The sequence below is a fragment of the Halichoerus grypus genome, chromosome 5 (genome assembly GCF_964656455.1).
Source record: "Halichoerus grypus chromosome 5, mHalGry1.hap1.1, whole genome shotgun sequence".
NCBI lineage: Eukaryota > Metazoa > Chordata > Mammalia > Carnivora > Phocidae > Halichoerus > Halichoerus grypus.
In genome coordinates, this window is record NC_135716.1 from 115,097,858 (window position 1) to 115,121,674 (window position 23,817).

Consider the following 23,817-nt stretch of genomic DNA (forward strand, 5'->3'; position numbering starts at 1 on the left):
GTTTGTATTCTTTATATAGTCTATTCTTTTACTTTGTTCTAGTCTATTCTTTTACTTTGTTCTAGTTCTAGTTTTCTTTCTTTTTTTCAAACAATCATTTTAATTTATAAAAGTCTTCCATTGCTTTTTCTTCCCCTTCTTGCTCCTTCTCTGTCTTCCAATTGACTTTCAGTTTAGGAATTCCTCCTCTCACTATAGGCTTAAGATAAATTAAATTTCATATTCCTCTTATAGATAAGATACGATTATTTTTGGTTGAAATTTTACCTTTTCTCTGCTATGTCATACAGGTCTACTCAAATACTGAATGTTTATGTATAATGGGGTGTATTTTTAATGGTCTCTTCTTTCCTACTTTTTCTTTTTTTGCCTTTTCTTATACCTGTCAATAAGTTCTAATTACTTTAGTTTTATGGTTTTGTGTTTTAATATTTTGTTAAAATTAATCTCTGTCTTTAAAACAATTATTACTCTTCTATTTATACTTCCAAATCAATTTTAGAATCAGTTGGTTAAGTTCCAGAAAAAAAAATCTATTGGGATTGGAATTAAAATTTTAATAAATGCACTAAACATTTTGAGAAAAACTTTTGTTTCATAAAAATTAAGGTTTCCCGCTTAGGAATGTGGTAGACCTCCTCTTTTATTCTGTTTTTTCCCCTTTTATATCTCTCAATAAAGTATTGCATTTATTGTCATATAAGACATTATTTCCCCTTAATTTAAATTTTGCTTTGTGATTATAAATGGACTGTCTTTTTGATTTACTTTTTTCCTATTACATTGTTATTTGGTGTATGAGAATATTTATCTCTTGTCTGGCTGTTACACCAGTCTTTAATCAATTCTAATAACTTTTCATTTTATTTATTTCTATTTTTATGCTCTAAAGGCAAGTCAACTATATATAATCACATTTTGTTTCTTTCTTTCTAATGTTTGTAATTTTATATTTTATGTCTTAAGAACTTTTGAAATGCTGTTAAATAAATAATGTGTGTATCTTTTAGCCCGTTGCTGGCAAAGCATAAGAACTCAACGTATGTCAGATAATGTTATCATTAGTTATATTAATATTAAATAATATAACAATTTCACATATCTGTATTTTAATCATAACTTAATGAGAATTATTCTGTTATTTCCCACTGTCAAATAAAATGTTGGCTGATGGCTTGAATTAGATATCTTAAAGATATGCTAAGAAGATATACTACTATTAAGATGATTATATTTTAAAATTTATTTGGTTTGAATTTAAATCTATTGATATTATATATCAATAGATTTCCTAATTTAGACTATTAATGGATTCCTATAATTAACACCTAACTATATTATTAAGTTCTATTTGCTAGCATTTTATTTGGGTTTTAAAATATCTTTATTAAGTGATATTCAGCTGCATTTTTTCCCTGGAGTTTATTAGAAATGCAAAAATTAGGTTGTGTTTCTTCTTAGAATGATCTGAATTACTTTTTTTAAAAAATTTTATTTTATTTTATTTTATTATGTTATGTTAATCACCATATAGTACATCATTAGTTTTTGATGTAGTGTTCCATGAGTCATTGTTTTCGTATAACACCCAGTGCTCCATGCATAGTCATTGGGCTAACTCATTCCCCCCCATCCCCCTCCCCTCTAACCCTCAGTTTGTTTCTCGGAGTCCATAGTCTCTCATGGTTCATCTCCCCATCCGATTCCCTACCCCCTTCATTTTTCCCTTCCTTCTCCTGAATTACTTTTAATCTTTTTCTATGCCCTGAAACAGGTTATATAACTTGGCAAAGATCCGTTCCTTGAAAGTTTGAAGGAATTTACTGGTAAAGCTATCATGACCCTGCATTCCTTCTCTAGAGGCTCAGATGTGGCTTTTGGATAACTTTCTCAACTTGTTTTAATTTTTAATCTGTTTGGTTAATTTTGATATATTTTAGTTCACACAAAGCATTAAATTCCTTGATGTTTTGAAATTTATTAATATACAATCACATTAGACTCTAAATCTTCTCTATCTGCTATATGCCACTTCTCATTTTAAAATGTTATGAAATTTTTACCTTTTATCTTGATTAGATTTCAGTTGCATAAATTCTCTGAACATTTTCACCCTGTTTTTTGCGGGTAATTGTTTTTATAAGACATTTTTGAATAAATTTCTTTTTTTACAATGATTTCCTATGACTATTGAAATGACTTAAAACAAGGTGTCAAGATTCCACTAGTTTCAGAATCTTGCCTAATATCCATGTATACTGGTTATTTTAGAATGAAATTAACTTATTCCTGTTAGTACTGCCTTGATATTTCTGAACTGGCAATTTCAGCACGTGCCCACAAATGTAACCCAATCGGATCTTTATGACACCATTAGCCTGTAATTCTCTAGTTCTTATGACTAATGTGTAGGCCAGACCTCATAAAACTCTGTATTTTAATTCATCTGAAGACATCTTCCCTAACAAGCATTTGGTATGCCTTAAGATATCTTTCCTAATAAGCATGTGCATTTAGATGCTATTCTCATTCTTTAAGAAGCAATGAGTGCAGCAGTTAATTAACTTATTATAATGTCATAAATCCCAGCCCTAGCTATGGCCATTGACTCCTCCCCAACCTTTACCAAGAACATTTTCATTTATGATGAATTATCCCTTGGGTACTCAATGTAGAGGTGGTTGACCATGCAGAACTCAGGGTCAGACACAATAACACAATCTATACTGCTAGGTAATGACAAGCCTTCTACTCCTACCGCTTACCTTTCTGTGCTTGGGTGCCTTTATGCTTCGCTGAAATCAACACACACTGATGACAGGATGAGGGGCTTCGCTCCTCCAGATTTCAATTCTCTGGAAAGTAGTCTTCAGGATGATTTGCATGTGGGTAGATGTATGGGGTTAGATTCCTGTCTTATATGGTAATTAAACTGTTTATTTGAGTACAACAGTAAGGGCTAGTAACTCCACAGGTTTTTTTTTTTTGTTTGTTTGTTTGTTTGTTTTGAGGTGCTTTTTAATTGAGTAAATAAAATTAGGAACTGTTCTGCATGCTTTTTAAAATTTTATTTTTTCTTCTTAACCTTGCCTCTATTAGATTTTGAATACTTTTGCTAAATGATGGCTACTGACAGAAGTTTGGACTGCTATAGATTTTCCTCTTTTTGCGATTCTACCTATAAAATTGCCCATTTAAACATATGGTTCATTTAATTAATTTTCAATAACCTAAAGTTTTGAGGATACCCTTTTGTTATGGCTTGAATTGTGTCCCACCAGAAAGATAATGTTTAAATCCTAACCCCCAGTACCTTATTTAGAAATAGGGTTGTTGCAGATGTAATTCATTAAGATGAAGTCATATTGATGTGGGGGGGGGGCCTTAATCCATTATGACTTGCGTCCTTATGAGAAGATGACGTGAAGACATGGGGGAAATGCCATGTGAAAATGGATGCAGAGATTGGAGTAATGTGTCTGTAAGGCAAGGGATACCATGGATCACTGGCAACCACCAGAATCTAGAAGAGAATCTGGGAACAGATTCTCCTTCAGAGCCTCTATGAGGAACCAACCCTGATGACACCCTGATCTTAGACTTCTAGTCCCCAGAACTGTGAGAGAATATATTTCTGTTTTAAGTAACTCTGTGGTAATTTGTTACAGCAGCCCTAGGAAACTAATACACCATCCAAAGCACATGCCAAAGGAATGCATTTCAATACTGAGTTAATCACTTCACCAGTTACAGGTTGTATAGCCCTCTGTAAACATCAGTCCTTCATTCCTAAAATTAGGATACTGTTTATACTTTGGAGTAAAGAGATATCTTTGTAATGTGCTTAATGGAAGGCAACCATTTGATTGTTTTCTTCCACCACTCAATTTTCAAGGCCTTTGTTGATCCTAAAATAATGGAGGGAAAGTTGGCCCCCAAATTCTCTTCTATACCAAAAGAGCTCTTATTTAGAATTTTAACAAGTTACAGTATAAATATGTATGATCTGGTTTGAATATCAAAATACTCACGTGAGTAGGGCAGACATTACTATTATCCTCATTTTAAAGATGAGGTAACTGAAGCTTTCAGTATTAAGACATTAAATAATTTACTCATTCAGGGTCACAGTATTAAGTGGTGACCCAGGATTCAAACACTTGATTTCCAATCCGAGGCTTTGCAGCTCCATTCTACCCATCATTACAGAATGCTTAAAGTGGCCTTTGAGATCATTATCTTTCAGCAACAAATAAGTGACTTTTCAGTTATTCATACTTCATGTCTTTGTTATCAAGAGTTTAATATATTTCAGCAGAATCATTATTTTTGAGTTCTTCAATTTATTATTTGTCTAAATCAATCACATATTTTCCTTCTAAAAATTCATTAATAAAATATTCATAATATAAACATTTATTGAACATCTGCTATGTTCCCAACATTATTCTAGTCACTAAGAATATAGTAGTGAACTATAAGTGCCTTTTTATTATGTAAATGTTGTTAATAATAATAAAACAGGTGTTATATATACCATCTCATTTAAAAATAAGTAAAGTGTAAGTAAGAATTCCCTGAATATCTTGCTTTCTTTTCTGCTGCTTTCTGAGTGAGAATTATAGATACTCATTTTCCGAACTTACAATTCATGTTTTTTAAATACATGTTTTTGTGGGGCGCCTGGGTGGCTCAGTCGTTAGGCATCTGCCTGCGGCTCAGGTCATGATCCCAGGGTCCTGGGATCGAGCCCCGCATCGGGCTCCCTGCTTCGCGGGAGGCCTGCTTCTCCCTCTCCCACTCCCCCTGCTTGTGTTCCCTCTCTTGCTATCTCTCTCTCTATCAAATAAATAAATAAAATCTTTAAAAAAAAAAAAAATACATGTTTTTGTGATCTCTTGCCCACTCTTTGTATTTCACCTTTGCCATCAGAACTTTTTGGTCTTCTTTTGTATGTGAGGTCCAAGAGAGCCAGGATAGATTCTGTTTATGGCTTAAATTTACTTGGTCTCTGTATAGATTCTGATTGGTCCCTGAAGAGTTGATGTTTAATGCTCTCTGACAAATCTGATCTCCTCATTTTCTGACTACGGTCTACAATTATTACAGTTTTTTACAACCATTGTTAAAATGTGACAGTTTCTTTTCCAGCATGATCATTGAACTCAATTACACCCTCATTTGGACTGCCTTCTGCTTTCCTTCCTATGTCTTTACAATGCCTTATAGACTTTAGTGACTACTTTTCTTCATTCAGTACTCTTCCGAGGTTTCAGTTGGACCTGTAATTTCATAATTGTGATTATTATTCTGAAAGTTGAATACTATTTTCTTGGCAAGCTTCTTGCAACACTATGCAGGCATTTAGGAACAATTAAGTAAATTGCCCTCAAGTGTTCCCAGCCAGGATGAAGATGACCATGAAAGAGAGATTTAGATATTTATGACCTAACAGAATCAGAGACACAGAAACAAAGAGAAAAATGAAGTAAATCTCATATGGTAAGTAAAGTTACCAAAAAAATTAACTTCTTTAAAAATATATATTTTTTCTGATTGTAGAAATAATACAAGCACATTGTAAAAAATAGACTATACACACACACATATATATATATATATATATATATATATATATATATATATACACACACACACACACACACCAAGGAAATAAAAATTTTCTATAATCACACTATCCAGAAATAACCATTGTTAACATTTTGGTATATATCCTTCCAGAATCTTTTCTATGCATATATCACCTAAAACAAAATAGAACAAACCAAAAATGAGATCATGCTCTGCATATTTTGTAGCCTCTTTTTCCCCCTTAATATAGTGTGGATATTTTTCCATATCAATAAATAAAGATCATTATCATCATTTTTAGTGGTTACATTTTATGGGCAGGTCATCATTCATTTAATTTTCAAACCCCTTTAATGGTCATTTATGTTACTTAGAATTTCAAATATTATAATAAATTTTGTGATGAACATTCCTGAACAAATGTCTTTACACACTTTTCTATTTAATCCTAAGAAGAAATTTTAAAAGTATAATAGCTGTGTCTAAGGGACCCTCCTCCTTTCCCCATCACCATTTCTTGTAAGATTAAGTCCTAATTTCTTAGCATGTTTACAAGATCTTACAAAACCTAGTCTTAGCCTATTACTCTTCTAGAGTTATATCATTACCCCAAAATGTACACTATACTGACTCACAGTTTTGTTAAAAGCCAATGCACTTCCACATCTATATTCTTATTTCTACTGTTCTATTGAAAATGTTTGTCTCCTGTTTTATTTTCCTCTTCTATTAAATTTCTAATTGTCCTTTATGGTACAGCTCAAGTGTTAGTTTTTCTCTGTATCTTCTTCTAATTCCTTGTAAGTAAAATTACTTTCCCCTCATCTGTGCTCCCATTCATTTATAATTTTTGGATTATAAGGTTTCTTGAAGGTCTTTCCTTCTATGAGTCAATCATCAAATACTTAGTAAGCATCTACTAAGTGCCAGGCTTTGTGTTAGATGAGCAAAACAGGCTCATCTAAATTATCTTATGCAGATTATATTCTTGTATATTTTAGTAATATTTTCACTGCAAAGTTGCCTCTGAAGTTAACTAAACTGGAAGCAACCATGTGTAACAAAGAATTAATTAGCTAAATGATGATCCATTGACATGATATAGTGTAATTTTCAATCTCTACCACTAGGAGGCATGGACAATGGATGTTGGCATGACCTTGTTTGGGCCAGGGTTAAAAATCACAAACAAGTAGCTTTCATCTCATTGGTCAATAATAATAAATCATCAGTTGCAGTTTGGAGTGTGTCTTCAGAATGATTGTGAGGTGCACTCTGTTTAGTGGTCTATTATGGGTCTGGGAGCAAAGCTATTTGCCATATTTGGGCTTGGGGGACATGTCTGTTGCAATTGATTAGGGTTTGGGGACCCAAGAGGGAATGAGGAGATCAGGTGGGGAGAGTAGATGGGGTTAGGCAAAGGGATAGGTGGGGGGGGGGGAACTTCAGGGCCTTGAATATTGTGCAAAGTACCCTGAATTCTTCCACATTGGAGAAGAAGACAATAAGTCAGGCCTGTCTTACTATCCTCTTTTATCTTCTTTGTGGGCCATTGTTTCTCAGCATCTTCCTAAACATCCTCCATTAAGCTTAGGAGCCTAAGGACTTCAGGCTCTTCTGTTGTCAGTTTTCTTCTATCCATGTCATGTGGCCCTACTTGATGGTGTCATATCCCACATTCTAGACACTCCTTTCCTGGCTGAAGATTGTTGGCCTTTCAGTCTCTCTGCTAGGCTACTAATAATCTAAGTTATGTGGGCATGAGATGCATATTAATTAACCTTTTCTAGATATTATGAGCAATGTTGTTAAGAACATCTGTGAATCTACAAACTTTTGTGTTTATTTCTTTAAGTCCAAAAAGATGCTTGTAGGCAGGATGACTATACTTCCTGGCCTGCTGGGGACAGTCCTGGGATAAGCCTGTTGTCCTGGAATACTGATTAGTAGTACTGTCTGTCATCCTGCCATAGAAATTTCATTTGCCCACAATATAAATTTTTGATGGTAAAAACAAGATATTTGTGAGTATGGGGCCTTTTCATATTGGCTCAAATAACAATAGAACAAAACCTCTTCAATACAATCTTTAAGTCAAAAGAAATAGTAAAATAATTGGCATGAGCTGGGAATTAGGTTTTTATTCCAGAGTGGGGAAGGGGAGCTATGGAACTGGAGGGGTATAAAGTATTAATATGGAAATACATCTTATTAAAACAGTATATTTAATCATTTGAATTAAATTGTACTGCGCTATAATGGCACACAACTACTTTGTCCTTTGGAGAAATACTCACTATTGATTCAAGATTATTAAAAAAAAGACTAGGAAGCTCATGAATGTTTTTAACATTCCTTGTCATATATTAGCATAAGATAATAATTACCAAATTATGTGATGTTCTCAGGAACAACTCTTAAGAGCCTTGGAATCAAAATAACTCCATCAGTATCAATAGATTCAATGTGTGGCCTAGCTTTAATTGCACTTAGGAGAACCTATTTGTTTTTAGCATTTGAAAGCAAGCCTAAATTGTGTCCAGTGGGGGCACTTATAGTAGCAGGCTTTGGCACCTGCCCCAGGTAAGGAAAGTTTTTGTTTATTTCATTAGTGCTTGATGCTTTGACAGACTATGGCTTTCCACTTACTGCAAGAAGAGCTGCCAGCCATCCCTGCTGGGAGAAGTTAGTTTGGGACTAGCAATGAACTTTTGAAAGAAGTTATTATGCCTTATATGGTTGATCTCCCATGCAAATAAAAGAAGCATTTCATACTGTAGCTAAATGGAATTGGTACTTCATCCAGTGTAAATGTATGCCAGCATGCTTTCTGGCTTTATCAAATACTGCATCTCTCTCCAAAGTAGCTTCCAAGTTCATCTGTCTATAGGGCAGCTGCAAGGCAGGGCTGGAGTAATGCAGACTCATGGATCTGTATAGAAATGAAAATGAATCAATGAGACCAGCACATGTTTACCAGTGATACCAGAAAGCAGATTCCAGGGATCCAACCTCCAAGATTCTGTAGGTCTAAGATGGGGGCTGCCTTTTCTTTTTTTTTTTTTTTTTTTTGATACGTGGAGTCATTCTGATGCAGAGAGTTAGAAATTTATTATAAGAAATACCCTTCTACTCTCCACCCAGTACTGAACCAAGCCTCATGATAAATGAAAAGAAATAATAGATATGGTCTCTACCCTTACAGAAGCTTAGGAATGCAAATATCTCCCAAACACTAACAGCTAATATTTATTGTGCTATTTCTAGAACACATCAGGCAAGTTCTGCATCAGAGCTTTTGCACTTGCTATTTTCTCCTCAAAAGCCAGTCTTCCCTCAGATATGTCTTTGGCTCACTCCTTTATCTCCTTTAAGTCTGCACTCAGATGTCACCTTCTTAAGTCCTCCTCCACTTCAGTGTTCCTTATATTCCTACTGTCTTTTTTTCTATAACATTTAAACCATTTGATAGAGTAGCATTTTAATACTATATACTTTACTTATTTATCTATTGTCTGAAATGGACCCCAAAAAGGCAGAAATTTTAGTCAGTTGTGTTCACTGCACTGCTAACTCTCCAGTCCTATATAGTATCTAAAACATAGTGGGCACCGAGTAAGTATCTGTTGCCTGAATGAATAATAACTAGCATTTATTGGGCACTTATTGTTCTAAGGGCTTCACATGCAATAATTCTGTTAATTTCCTCAAGAAGTCTAGAAGGTGGGAAGTATGATTATGTCCATTACAGATAAGGAAACTGAACAAAAATACTGCAAGAAGTCATCCAGGTGGTACATGATGGAGCTAGAATTTGAATCTGTGTGATAAGACTATAGATCTGATCCTCTTAATCATATTCTGTACTAGCATAGACAATATATTTAATATTCTCTTTGTGGAAAATTCAAGAGGCAGAGCTCTTATGCTTATTTTTTGTTGTGAAATTTGCAAAATGCTGAAGGCAAAGGTTAATGAAGCAAATTCCATAGGATCGTCCTCCCTTGCTTTCTGATCTGGGGTGATCTTCTTCCCAACAGGCTGATGTTATTTCTAAAAAGCCTAACTTTGGGGTGCCTGGGTGGCTCAGTCGTTAAGCATCTGCCTTCGGCTCAGGTCATGATCCCAGGGTCCTGGGACCGAGCCCCACATTGGGCTCTGCTCAGTGGGAAGCCTGCTTCTCCCTCTCCCACTCCCCCTGCTTGTGTTCCCTCTCTCGCTGTGTCTCTCTCTGTCAAATAAATGAATAAAATCTTAAAATAAATAAATAAATAAATAAAAAGCCTACCTTTTTAGAATAGAGTCAGTCTGACACTTGTAGCTACAGGGTTGACCAGGCTCTTGGTGGACATGGGAGTGTTATGGGTGGTTGTGGTGGGGAAGCTCTCCGTCACCCACTCTCAATCCAGGCTGACCTGGAATCTTAAGGGTAATAGAATGAATCCATCCATTTGAGTGCTGTGAGACAAGATTGGATCCACTGACTTGGATAACTATACTGGCTGATTTAGCTAATATGGTTCCTCTAGGTGAATGCCAGCCTAATCTTTTACCACCTCTTGTGTGTCCTTCCTCAAGCAGAGTGTTTAATCAATAAACCCTTTACCTTTGCTTTTCAACTCTTGTAAATACTTAAAACTTATCTGAGTTCTGACCCCTATCATTTTGATGATCTCAAGGGTCCTAGAAAAATCAAATACTTATTGGAATTATGTATGTTGGGAGGAATTTACTGATTGTTGATGATCATTCTTCCAAGTACCTGCCACAAGTGAACAATAACACACTAACTTACTACTTCTGCAAGGATATATGCTATTGGCCATATTATTGATTGACACTTATGTATGGCCCTTGATCCATATTGTTTTGAATCATTAAGGAAGGCAGAGTTGGTCATTAAATAATGAAACCTATTCTATATTTCAAATTTATTACTCTGCTCAAATTCATTCAGAGATCATAAGGCTGTTTTGATTTCACCTTGACTGAAAGCCAATTGGTATGATTAACCTACTCTAGAATACCTTCTAAGAAAGGAAGAACATGGATCTTGAGAATTTAGATGCCTAACCCGGAGACGAGTATGTCAGCTTCAAATATCACCTAAAATTTCTAACAACAACCTAACACATACTTATGAAGAAAGAAGCCTATGGAAACTTCGTCCTCCACTGAGCAATATTGCATTTGTAAAGATAATATTAATACAAAATTTTAATGCTCTGTGGATCATTATCCGGCAGCAGACCAACAGTAGAGCATAAAACATTAACAACTAAAAGGGGGTTCTGAGTCTTTAAAGTTTCTAATTGTGGTTCATTACAAAAAGCCACCAAAATCATCTTGAGCCGATTCATGGAGAATTAAATAGATTTGGTTTAATAAAATCTTCAGGTCTCTGAATAAATTATGAATGCATCCTGACTGTTAGAAGGGTACATTGACATTAGAAAATGGTAATGAACAGATATTCAAGAGGAGGGGGGAACCTCTGCTGATCATCCCATTTGAAACTGATTAAATGCTGATGAAAGTTTTTCATGGGTAGATGTGCAACAAGTCATGAGTTGTGGACTTTAATAATATATTTTCTTCACAAGCAATAACACAGCAATTAGGAGATGCTCATTGAGGTAGAAATAATGGTAACTGCTGTGCAGATTAGGTTTGCTGAAGGGAGCTCTCAGACATACACTAAAACAACATATTCCGGGTTCTTGTTGGTGTGTAATTTCTACTTTATTTACTTATCATCTCAGTTAAAGAGGACTCCTGGCAGTAATGAGGCTACATAGAAATGTTTAAGATGCTACAAATTATATAAAAGATAAATCTAATGATTACCTATTCTAATGACAGTGCAATCTTGTCTTTCCTCGTGGGGAAATTGTATGGTTGTGAGAAGCTCATAGCTGGGAGAGTGCCATAGTACAAATGTATTCATTATTTTTCTGCCTGCTTTGCTTCTGCATGGCTGTTCATGAAAGCTAGGTAATTCATTCGAGCAGGAACCACTTACCGAATGGTTCACAAACCTTTCACTGGTGCTGCAGTGCCTGTAAGCAAGCTGGCAAATACATAAAAATAATACGCTGGAAACAGGATGGACAAATTTTTCAGCAAGGAGAGAATGACCTACAATGGTGTTACCAAAATAAGGGAAAAGAGAATCGGGTGAAAATAGTATATTGCCACCTCATTTCTATTTACTATAATTGCCTTAAAAGTAAACACTCATGAAAGACACATAATGAAATTTAGAGAAGACCATATTTCTGAGGATTTCTGCATTCACTGGGGGAGGAAGCTGGAGAAAACACGGAAGACTCGAGCAGAGTTCTGAGATCTGTGGTTTGTTTGAGCAATAACTCTGATTTTCAGAAGACAAAGATAATTTGTTTTTCTTTTTCTTAATTGTATTATTCCAGATCAAATGGATTTTCTTTTCTTTCTTTTTTTTTTCCCCCATGAGAATCTCCCTTCCAAGACTCTGCCATCTAAATGTAGAAAAGCTTGGGAAAGTAACACTCCTCATCTTCCTCCTCGTCACCCCTCCTTTTTTTTTTTATGAGGGAAGTGATTGAGAGAAGTCTCTGTCTATATGGCAAATAAGTGACTTGGGTGAACCATGTGACTGGAAATGCACTTTGTTATTTTCCGTGAAAGGAAGATGTAGCCAAACCTCTGATACGAAGCCTAGTATATCTTAAACGGCAAAAATAATTTTATGTAATCTTTTCCAATTTTCAATTTTTAGTTCTCTGAGTTAAATAACTCCCCTTCCCTCCCTCTGCGCCCATACCAAATCATTTAAAATTGGTGTTTAAAAAAATTGGTGTTTAGCATATGCTCCTACTTGTGTCAATTAGTAGCAGCATATTTGTGTGGCTCAGATTGAAATCTGTCCCTTTCATATCCTTAAAGGTAGCAAACGCTTTCTGATCATTCAGGTGTCTCTCAGAGGTGTGCATGGCAAAATCCCTGATTGTCTCATCTCTTTGCACTCCTGAGTCCATGGTAGGCATTGCTAATTAGCATGCCACTGTTTCTTTGGAGCCTGGAGATGGCCTCAAAATCTTTGTCAGTAAGCGGTGGTCCACTGTCAGAATAGGCAAAAGATGAAACCCATCAGCCCCTCCTGCTCTAAGGCCACACTGTGCAGGAGTCAGGGTGATGTCGTCTTGAGCTCTGGACCTTGTTCTTGGCTTGTTCTTCCTTTTTATTTGTGAATACTTCCACAGTTCAAGAAAGGAAACAGTTCTGGATTTAGAGTCAAACAAACCAAGTTCTGCTATTCTCTTCACGCTGATGACTTACTTACTGTGAAACTCCTAAAGCTTGGTGGCTTACTACAATTAAAGTTTGTTTCTCATGCAGGTCCTAGACCAATGCTGTCTTGGAGTGTGGGTCTGTTCTATGCCACTCTCTTCTCCCTCTCATCTAGGGACTGTGTCTTTCACTAAAGTCTTAGAATCCTCTGTTAGATCATCTGCATGCAACCCCGAGGAAGGAAGAGAGAAAACTCCTGAATTGCAGGAGGAGTTTTAGGGAAATGTAGTTTAGTTATATGTCTAGGATAGGGATTAGTAGTACACTTTTTCTGTGAAGGGCCAGATAGTAAATATTTTAGGCTTTGTGAACCATACAGTCTGTTTTAATTACTCAACTCTGCCACTGTAGGACAAAAGCAATTCCTAATAATATGTAAATGAATGGGTGTGGCTGTTTTCCAACAAAATATATTTACCAAAACAGGTGGCAGGCTGGATTTGACCAGCCAGCCATGGTTTGCCAACACTATGAAAAGGTAGGTGGTTTGGTCAGCACGTAGCTAGGTCCCTTCTACAGTGATCCTACTAGCTGTGTGACCCTGGGGAAGTAATTTACCTTCTGTGAGTTTTAGTTTTTTTTATCAGTAAAAAAAAAGAAAAAAAAGATATGACATTTGTCCTGATTTATCTCAGTATTGTTGTGAAGATCAAAAGGGAGCACAGATTATTAATACTTTATACACTGTAAGACAACATACGTATGTATTCTTTTAAGAGTGTACAGCAATGGGGCTGCCTAGGTGGTACAGTTGGTTAAGCATCCAGCTCTTGGTTTCGGCTCAGGTCACGATCTCAGGGTCGTGAGATCAAGCCCTGCGTTGGGCTCCGTGCTCAACATGGAGTCTGCTGTTCTCTCTCCCTTTCCCACTGCCCATCCCACTAGTGCTCTTTCTCTCTCTCTTAAATAAATAAATCTTTAAAAAAAAAAAAAGAGTGTACAGAAATGCCCATTAAAGACAGCTGTGATGTTCTGCTTCTCATAGACATGAGAACCTTCATATATTGGAACAAAACAAGGGGAAAACACTATTATTTTTTTAAGACACTTGAATATTAGTTAAAATTATTCCTGAAAATCCAATGGGCTTAAACTAATCCAATTCTTGATTTATTCTTTCTGTGAAAATCCTAGCTTGGATCTAATTTAAGGATTCACTGTAGTTAGAAAAATAAATCCATGGTTGATTACGTTAGCCAACCTGGAAAAAGCTTTTATTTAGAGGACTTGTTATGGATGTGAGTGGAATTTCTTTGGAAAGGATTCTTGTGGTAATAAAGGAAGTGTAACACTATACAAAAAGGATACTAGTTTGCTAGGACTATCATAACAAAGCACCACAGACTCAGACAATAGAAATTTATTTCCTAATAATTTTAGATGTTGGAAGTACAGAATCAAGATGTCGGCAAGGTTGGTTCCCCTGAGAGCCTTTCTCCTTGGCTTGTAGATGGCTGTCTTCTCTGTGTCTTCTCATCGTCTTCCCTCTATGCCTATATCCTAATCTCCTCTTTTAACAAGCACACTAGTCATATTGGGTTAGGGCCCATCTATGACTTCATTTTACCTTAGTTACCTCTTTAAAGGCTCTATCTCCAAATGTAGTCACATTCTGAAGAAATAGGGACTAGGACTTCAACATATGAATTTTGGAGAACACAATTCAGTCCATAACACAAAGTTTCTGCTTTCACTCTAAAAAGTTGGGGATATCTCTTAGAATCCTAAGCCAGTTTAACTGTCTTTGTCTCCTATAAATATGTCTTTCAAGTTGTTCCTTTCCTCTTAACTACTGCTTTTTATTACCTTTTTCTCCCTTCATATTATTAAAAAATCTTTCCTAAATCCATGTGTCTTCCAAAAGTAGAGTTTGGATAAAGAGAGAACAAAGAGAACATTTAATTCTCTGTTCTATTTTCACTTTTTTCTACAATTTCTCTTGTTGACCTCAGTAGTTTGAGTCTAGAGGGAACAGCTCTTAGGAAATGAAAAGATTAAAAATAGATATTAACTGGTGATAAAATCAAATGTATTTGTATCCCACTACTATAGAGAAGGCTCTACTCTGTGTGTGCGTTTCTTACCTTAACAATTTTATGCCAGTATGAATAGGGATGCAATAAAAGATCTAAAAGTAGCATTATGAGTATTAATTAATGATTGAAAAGCACTTTGAAAATGAAAAAGCATTCTGTGATCAAGCACAAGGCAATATTACCACTGTCATGTCAGCAAAACAAAACAAAATGGGGCACCTGGGTTAAGTGGGTTAAGTGGGTTAAGTGTCTGACTTCAGCTCAGGTCATGATCTTGGGGTCCTGGGATAGAGCCCTGTGTTGGGTTCCCTGCTCAGCGGGGAGTGTGCTTCTCCCTCTCCCTCTTTCCTTCCCCCGCTCATGCTCTTTCTCTCTCTTTCTCAAATAAATAAATAAAATCTTAAAAAAAATACCCTTATGGCATGCTGGTCCTTATCAATTATCAGTCTTAATGTATTAAAATGCCCAGATTTCCCTGTTTATAATTCTACATTATCAAAAGCTTATTCCTAAAAACATTTGAAGTCAAACAGAGCATGCTAGTAAATTCAACCTATGTGTAGCTTATTCAGCCCATTTCCTTTATTGTGACTTTCAGATACACACAGGCTCAGGCTATGATTAGCACTTGATAATGCCTTTCAGTTTGTTATTTTAAAACTTCTACAGATTTTTCATGTCTCCAAGCCTTCCTCCTATTCATTCAACACATATTTATTGCCAGGTATTGCACTAGGTAGGTCCTGGGGACATAACTGTGGGCAAAACCAAATGTGACAAAATGGGAGAAAATATTTGTGACCACGTACCTGATAAGGGTCCATTATCCAGAGTATATTGATAACTCTTACAACTCAACAACAAAAAGACAAACAACCCAATTAAAAATTGGGCAAAAGTGTTGAATAAACACTTCTCCAAACAAAATATAAAAATGGCCAGCAAGCACATGAAAAGAAGCTCAACACCATTAGTTATTAGGGAAATGTAAATCAAAGCCACAATGAGATAACACTCCATACCCACTAGCATGGCTATAATTTTTTAAAAATGGAATACTTACCATTTACATTGACATGGATGGAACTGGAGGGTATTATGCTGAGTGAAATGAGTCAATCAGAGAAAGACAATTATATGGTTTCACCCATATGTGGAATATAAGAAACAGTGCAGAGGATCATAGGGGAAGGGAGGGAAAACTGAATGGAAGTCATCAGAGAGGGAGAAAAACCATGAGAGACTCTTAACCATAGGAAACAAACTGAGGGTTGCTGGAGGGAAGGTGGGCAGGGGGATAGGGTAATTGGGTGATTGGCATTAAGGAGGGCACGTGATGTAATGAGCAGTGGGTGTTACACGCAACTCATGAATTATTGAACACTACATCTGAAACTAATGATGTATTATATGTTGGCTAATTGAATTGAAAGAAAGAAAATGGAAAATAACAAGTGCCAATGAAGATGTGGAAAAATTGGAATGCTTGTATCCTGCTGGTAAGAGTGTAAAAAGGTACAACAATTGTGGAAAAGAAAAGTGGTTTCTAAAAAGATTAAATACAGAATTACCATATTACCCAGCAATTCACCTTCTAAAATTAGACCCAAAGGAATTGAAAGTGGGATGCAGACAAATACCTGTACACAAATGTCAATATAAGGACTCTTCACAATAGCTAACAACCCAAATGCTCATCAACTGATGAATGGCTAAACAAAATGTGGTATATCCATACAGTGGAATAGTATTCAATCAGAAAAACTAATGAAGTACTAAAACGTGCTTCAACATGGATGGACTTTTACACTAAGTGAAAGAAGCCAGATGTAAAAGGTCACATATTGCACATATTGTATATTTCCATTTATATGAAATATCCCGAATAGATAAACCCATAGAGATAGAAAGTAGACTAATGGTTGCCAGGGCTAGGGGGAGGGGAACATGGGAAACATCTGCTTAATGGGTTTAGTGGGGAGACAAATATTAATAGATATTAATTTAAATTATTCTATAAATAAATAATTTTATGTATCAGTCTGGTTGGGCTGTGGTGTCAGATATTTGGTCAAACATTATTCAGGATGTTTCTGTGAAGGTGTTTCTTTGAATGAGATTAACATTTAAATTAGTGGATTCTAAGTAAAGCAAATTACCCTACATAGTGTAGGTGTCCCTTGTTCAGTCAACCGAAGGCTTTACTAGAACAAAGACTGATCTCCCCCGAGGGAGAAGCTATTCTGCCAGGAGACTGCAACTCTTGCCTGAGTCTCCACCCTGTGGGCCAACCCTATCAGATTTTGGACTCTCCAAACCTCTACGATCACATGAGTCAAGTCCTTAAAAATCTCTCAGCCTCTCTCTTGGGATATATATATACATACATCTTGTTGGCTCTGTTTCTCTGGAGAACCCTGGCTTATACAGGACGATTCATTCACCTGACTCCTGGAATCTGGATAAGGGCTCTTCCTATATACTCCCACAGCACCTTGTGCAATTCCTATCCAAAATCTCATGGCAGTGTATAATAAATACCTGTTTGCTTGTACCCCTCCTACACCATGAACATCTTGAGTACAAGGGCCTCTGTTTTGCTTACCGTTTTATCAGCTCCACAGTTCTGAAGTTTAAGGTATGTTATAGAAGCTTCTCTCTTCAGGAACAGTTTGAAATAGTTTTACTGCATTTATCTATAATTTGGTTATATATCATTCTTTGAACATTAAATTCTAATCTGAATTCCAAACATCTCCCAAGATGGTCTCAGTAACACAGAGATCAGTGGGAAACCAAGAGTAACAGAGATGTGGTATTGCCCAAGGAAACTTACCTTAATTCCATTTCCAAGCCTCTAAATATCCACACTCTGAGAACAGTCTGGGGTCTGAGTGTTTCCAAGCATAATTTTGTTGTTGTTGTTGTTTTCTTAAGAATTGTATATAATTGTATATAATTGTATATAATTCACTCTGTACTTTTGTGGGCACTGTCCTTCTTCATAAGAATATACCTCCTCCCATAGCTTTAGCCTGTAGAATCCTACTGCTAGGCCACCCATCACTTCTATAACTGATCATTGCCTCTATGTCTGAAGAATGACAGATTTCCTCATTTCCTTATTAATAGCATATATTACTGTATTGATGCCATCTCTCCTCCAAGACTAAGGCAAGACTCATGACGAGCCAAAAAACTCCTTTAGAACCTTGTCATAACATTATGCTAGAGTAGAATTCAGTATATGTTGGGTTGTTTTTTGAGAGGAGTCCTCTCCCTTCTGATCATTACTATACTCGAAGGACTTCTGCTATCAGGAGAGTCTCCTATGTGATGATCTCCTGACTCCTCTCAGGACAGCACCATGCTTAATTTCTGAAAGGCTAATGAGAAATCTGACTGCCTGTAACTTTTTATTTAATTGGTCCCTTACCATAGAAACGTTGACTTCCTGTTATTCACAGTTTCAGTCTGTCTGAACTCAGGCAGTTAACCACTCAGGAAAGAAACATCAACATTCTTTTAGCTTCTTGCTGACTACCAATGATGGAAAGTAGTTTACAATGGAGAGAAGACTGCTGGTGTAGCTATGAGTCATTCCTGCCCAGATCTCCAGTGACTCATTTTCCTTCATTAAACTGAGCAGAGTCAATAGCCCTTCAGTTTTCTGAACAGTAGCTCTAACTGCACTAATGACTGGCTGTTGAACAAGTTTAGCTATATTCTAATTTATTTATTAAGCAACAGTAAAACAAGTATAAAGTACCCATCAGTGGATAATGGGAGGACATTAGTGTTTTTGCTCATGAATTAGACCTAAAACATAGCTTCTTCCAGATGAAAATGGAGGAGGCTGGGCTGGCCCTTGTCAGCATAAGAAAAAAGTCTGTTTTTGAGGCTCTCCTTCCTCCTGTTTTAGATCTTGTTCTAAACTGGTAGCCAACTGAGTGGTCCCATTGCCCCAGGCCTCCCTTCCTTGGCCCGCTGTCTCCATGACTTCCATCCCACACCACTCTTTTCCTGACTTGGCCCTGCCTCTGCACACCCCCTACTTTTGTCCCACTTCTTTCTTGCCACCTGAATACTCTGTTGGTCTCCTTGCCCCTCGTGCAGCAGTCCACTAAAATTTACTGATTTATACCTTAAAACCTCAGGGCTCTAGAATGCTAGACTTCAACATGATCTTCTTATCCCTAATAACATTTTAAAAACAATTTTTAAAAATAATTTTTGTAGTGACCCCATATTTGTCATCTACAACAAAAAGTAATCTAATGGGAATTCAGAAGAGAATTCAAGAGCAGAGCTTTGGAGTTAAATAGATCTTGGGGTGAATCTGCCATCTGCTTATGAAGAGACTTTTAGTTAGCTATTTAACTTTTTTAAGCCTCAAATTTTCCTCTTATGTAAAATAAGGTTAATGATAAGGATCTGTAGAATAATGAAGTAATGTATGTACAAGAGTATTTTATTGAGGGGAGTGATAAATTTTCTATCATGGTTATGTGAAGTCTAGTATACATGTTTTCTAACTGTCAGAAAGCATTTGGGGAATTTCTTAGCCATTACACAATGTTTGGTGGCTTTGAAACAAATATCTGGCCACATTCCTTGATTTTTTTTTTTTTTTTTCCATAGAAGCCAGAAACCAGTTGGGAGAGAAACTGAACTAGTTGCTGTGAATGTGATTCATTTATATTCACAAAAGGTTGAAGAAAGGGGGCATGTATGTTACATGCAATTTGCTTACTTCCTGGAAACTAGTAGGCACTCAGTGCATGGTTATAGTTACTATTATGATCATAGCAGGTAGGAGGAGACCTTTTTTGGGGGTAACTGTTTTAATTGATCTTCCAAACCATCATTCTTTCAAAGGGTATTTATCAGTACTATTAATAAGTAATACCTTACTAATGGATAGTCTTTTTACTGACACATGTGTTATTTTCTTTAGTCCTGAAAATAACCCTTTGATTATTCTTGTTTAACATTATTTCTCATTTATAATGAGCTGAGACTCAAAGATAGAATGATCATATAATTTCTTATTTAAACTGAATGCTTTGGGAGTGAAAGGGCACTAAATTGGGATTGTCCCAGGCAAACCAGGATGTTTGTTTACCTTAATGAGGCAATTTATGACTGTTCCAAAGCTACCTCGCTTGAAAAGTGACAGATTTTAGAAGGCAAATGTTCTAATGACTCTATGTAAGACTTTACTAGAATTTCCCGGGAATGGTATGATATAGGAAATTAGCCCCTTCCAGTCTGCGTGATTATCACCATGAACAAGTACAGATAAAGCTGTCACATCAAGTAGGTCCTAACCTGTCTTGCTAATGTGCTGGGCTAACCATAAGGACAGGGATTGCAATTGTAAGATGAGATTTCCCACTCTTTTCTTAATTGATTCATTTATTCATTTGTCTAACAAACCTGTATTGAATACTCACAGAATCATTTATCTATTGCTGTGTAACAAAATACCCCCAAAATCAATGGCTTAAAACAACAAGAATTTTATTTGCTCATGGTTCTTTGAGTCTGCAGTTTGACTGGGCTCAGCTGGATGGTTCATCTGTTGGGTCTCACTTGGTGCCACTCATGTGGCTGCTTTCATCAATGGCAGCCCGGGAGGAGCTGGATGGCCTCCGAGAGCCTCGCTCACTTATCTAGCAATTGGTTCTCCCTGTCAACTGGTTGGTGAAAGGAGCTTCAGCTGGAATGGCTCCTCATCATTGTTCCTTGTGGCTTCTCATCCTCAAAGATGCTAGCCCAGGCTTCTTCACAAGGTGGCAGCATCACTTCATAACAAAAGCAGATGCTTCTTGGCCTCCGGAGGCCTTGGCTCTGAACTAGCACACTGTAATTCTGCCTCATTCTATTGGTCAGGACAAGTTATAAGGTCAACCTGGATTAAAGGGGTGGGGAAAGCAACTCTACCTCTGGATGATAGGAACAGCAAAGAGGAGGGTGGTACATACACAGATTGAAGGAATTTATAATTAGTTTTTGCAATCTATCTTAATCATTATTCATCAAGTCTTATCCTAGGCAGTGAAGACATGAAAATTGATAATGAGCACTCATTTGCAGGGGAGAAGTAGGCAAGGAGACAACAATTGCAATGGAAGGTGCACCTTTGACAGAAGGGTGGAAGCACAGGAATAGAATTAGCTAGATCAAAATGGCAAACTACTGTCAGAAAAGTGGTCCTCTGGGCCTGAGAGTTTATTTTCATCATGCTTATCATCTTATCCAAGGCTCAGGGTTCAGACTTTAAGGCCCTGGAATGGTTTCTTTGTCCTGATCATTTCCTCCAGCCACCACTTAGAGGTTTGAGGGTGAATTGGTAAGAGAATGAGAAGGTATTATGGGATAAATGTTTGTGTCTATATCCTCCCTCCCTACCCCCCCATTCACATGTTGAAACCCTATCCAGCCTGTCAATGAGATGCTATTAGCACCTGGAGCCTTTGGGGAGTAGTTAGAATTAGATGAGGTCAGGAGGGTGGAGCTCTTATGCATGGGATTAGCGTCCTTAGAATAGTCAGGAGAGAGCTTGCTTCCTTTCTTTGCTCTCTAGGATGAGAGGATACAGCAATTTGGCAGTCTGCAAGTTGGAAGAGGGCCCTCAGCAGAACCTGACCATGCTGGTATCCTGATCTCAGACTTCCCCTAGGCTTCACAACTGTGAGAAATAAATGTCAGTTTTTTATAAGCCACCCACCTATGGTAGTTTGTTATAGCAGTCCACACTGATGAAGAGAGAGTACAAGGAGATCAGTGGAGGGGGGAGGGAGGGCTTTTAGATGTTCTTTACCCATTTACAAATGGGTACAAGAAATTGAAGCATTGCATAGGAATGAAGGCAAGGTCTTTTTTTAACTACCAGTGCCTTCAACTCTAACGCTGCTTTAAAGGTTTTGGAATTCTGAATTCGGTTTACATATATGATACCAGAATATTCAAAAGATACAAGAGACTTTTTATCCAAACCATGTCTGGGAGTAGTCAACGTGCTGGCAGTCTGGCATTTGACCTGCATACCCTCAATTCAACATCAAAAAAGTAAGGTCAAGTTAGGGATATTTGGTGAGTAAGTTCATCTCCAGCCAGGAAGCATTAGATTGAAGGAGGGAAAAAAAAAAAAAAAACCTTGCTAGATAATAAAGCCAGTTAGATTTATTGTATATATGACATTAGGGAATTCCTTTAATCACATATTCTCAAGTGCCTTTGGGAACTTGGACGATAATAAAGTGTATGCTGAGAGGAATCAGTGACAGTGTTCTCCCCAAGGAGAAAAAATGATACTGAGGCTCATCATTCCTGTGTTTCTTGAGGGGCTCAGAAGAGCAAATCTCACAGCTGCCCACAACATGGCTAAGTGGAGCATTGGACTGGAACCTGATTAGGAAAACTGTTCTGAGCCCTGGCTAGTTCTGTCCTGGAAAAGTCAGTTTTGTACTGGTTTATGTAACAGGGTAAGGTAGCACAGGGGTCTCAGAGAAAGCTGAATTGGAGCTCTCCTCCTGAGTCAGGCAATCATTATGAGCCCTACCTTTGGATCTCTGGGTGACTTTGTGATTTGTGTCACTGGTCCTAGTAAAGGGGACCAGACCGAGGTCAGAGGGAGTTCCAGATGGATGGGTCCAAACTATACCAGTGAGTGGCCCAGATGGCTCTCGTAATCAAATTAAGTACTGGGCTACCAGTCACTGAGTGTATATTTAGCACCTATTATGTGCTCAACATTGTGAGACTACATAGGAAATATAAGACCAGTTTCTTGTGTCGTTTGAGTCTGCAGTCTTATTATGAGATAGAAGAGGATGAGAGGACAGATAACAAAAGTCAGCTTCTATTTCCATTTCGGTGAAGCTGTATAACATCAAACATATGGGGAAAATGATGCATGTGTTTATAAAAATATGCCTTAAGAATCTTTCCTTTATATGTGGTACATCACACAATTACAGAGAAGCTATTAAAATATGATCGAATATGATTTCCATTGATGAAGAGGTGTAGTAGAGAGACCTGTTAACAAGCAGGATAAAATCAGTGCCACGAGGTCTCCGAGTGTCATTTGTTACCCTTGCCTCATTAATGACAGGCAATGATAATAGGCAACCTAAGTTGAGTACTACGTGCTGTGCATTCTTCAAAGTACTTCACATTCATTATCTAATTTAATCCCGTTAAAACCCTCTGAGATAGTTGCTGTCACTATTCCCAGGATCCGGGAACAAGTAACATGCTCAAGGTGACATAGCCAGGAAGTATGACAGGATGCCAGACTTGGGATGATCAAGAGTTTGGGTGACAGTCACAGAGGCATCTGGCCCTGTTCTTGGGCTAATCAGAGTTCTTGGTTGCAAACAAGGGAAACTGACTCCAGTTAACTGAAGCAGAAAAGGAATGCATTGGAAAGGATATCAGGGATTTCATAGAATAGCCAGGAAATCTTGAGAACAAGGCTCAAAAAATAGGCAGGAGCCAAAGGATACTCGGCAGCAAATTCTATAGAGAATGCCACAGAATAGTCAATTTGGGAAGCTACTATTGAAGCTGCTGCCAGTGGCTACTTGCCCCTGGGTCTCTGGACAATCCACCCACAACTAGTGCCAATAACCACTCTTGGCCCCTCCATCTCCATGTTGAGTCTGGGTCACGTGCCTACTACCCAGCATCCGGGAGGAGAGAAAGGAATTACCTGTCTCTCTTCACCTTGATTTCCCCTCCTTTGGAATTGCCCTCGAATGTTTGTGTGCTGGGTAGGCCAATGGACACATACCTGACCCATGCCCGCCTCAGGCCTCCCCATCATGTGACTGTATGCTGCTGGAAT

At 37.3% G+C, this 23,817-nt stretch overlaps 1 long non-coding RNA gene across 1 annotated transcript in view; it reads right to left on the reverse strand.

The window, feature by feature from the left end:
- The window catches only part of LOC144381905 (uncharacterized), an 81,990-nt gene that overhangs the window by 10,911 nt on the left and 47,262 nt on the right, over nt 1-23,817 (reverse strand). The gene's annotated exons all lie outside the window — the stretch shown is intronic.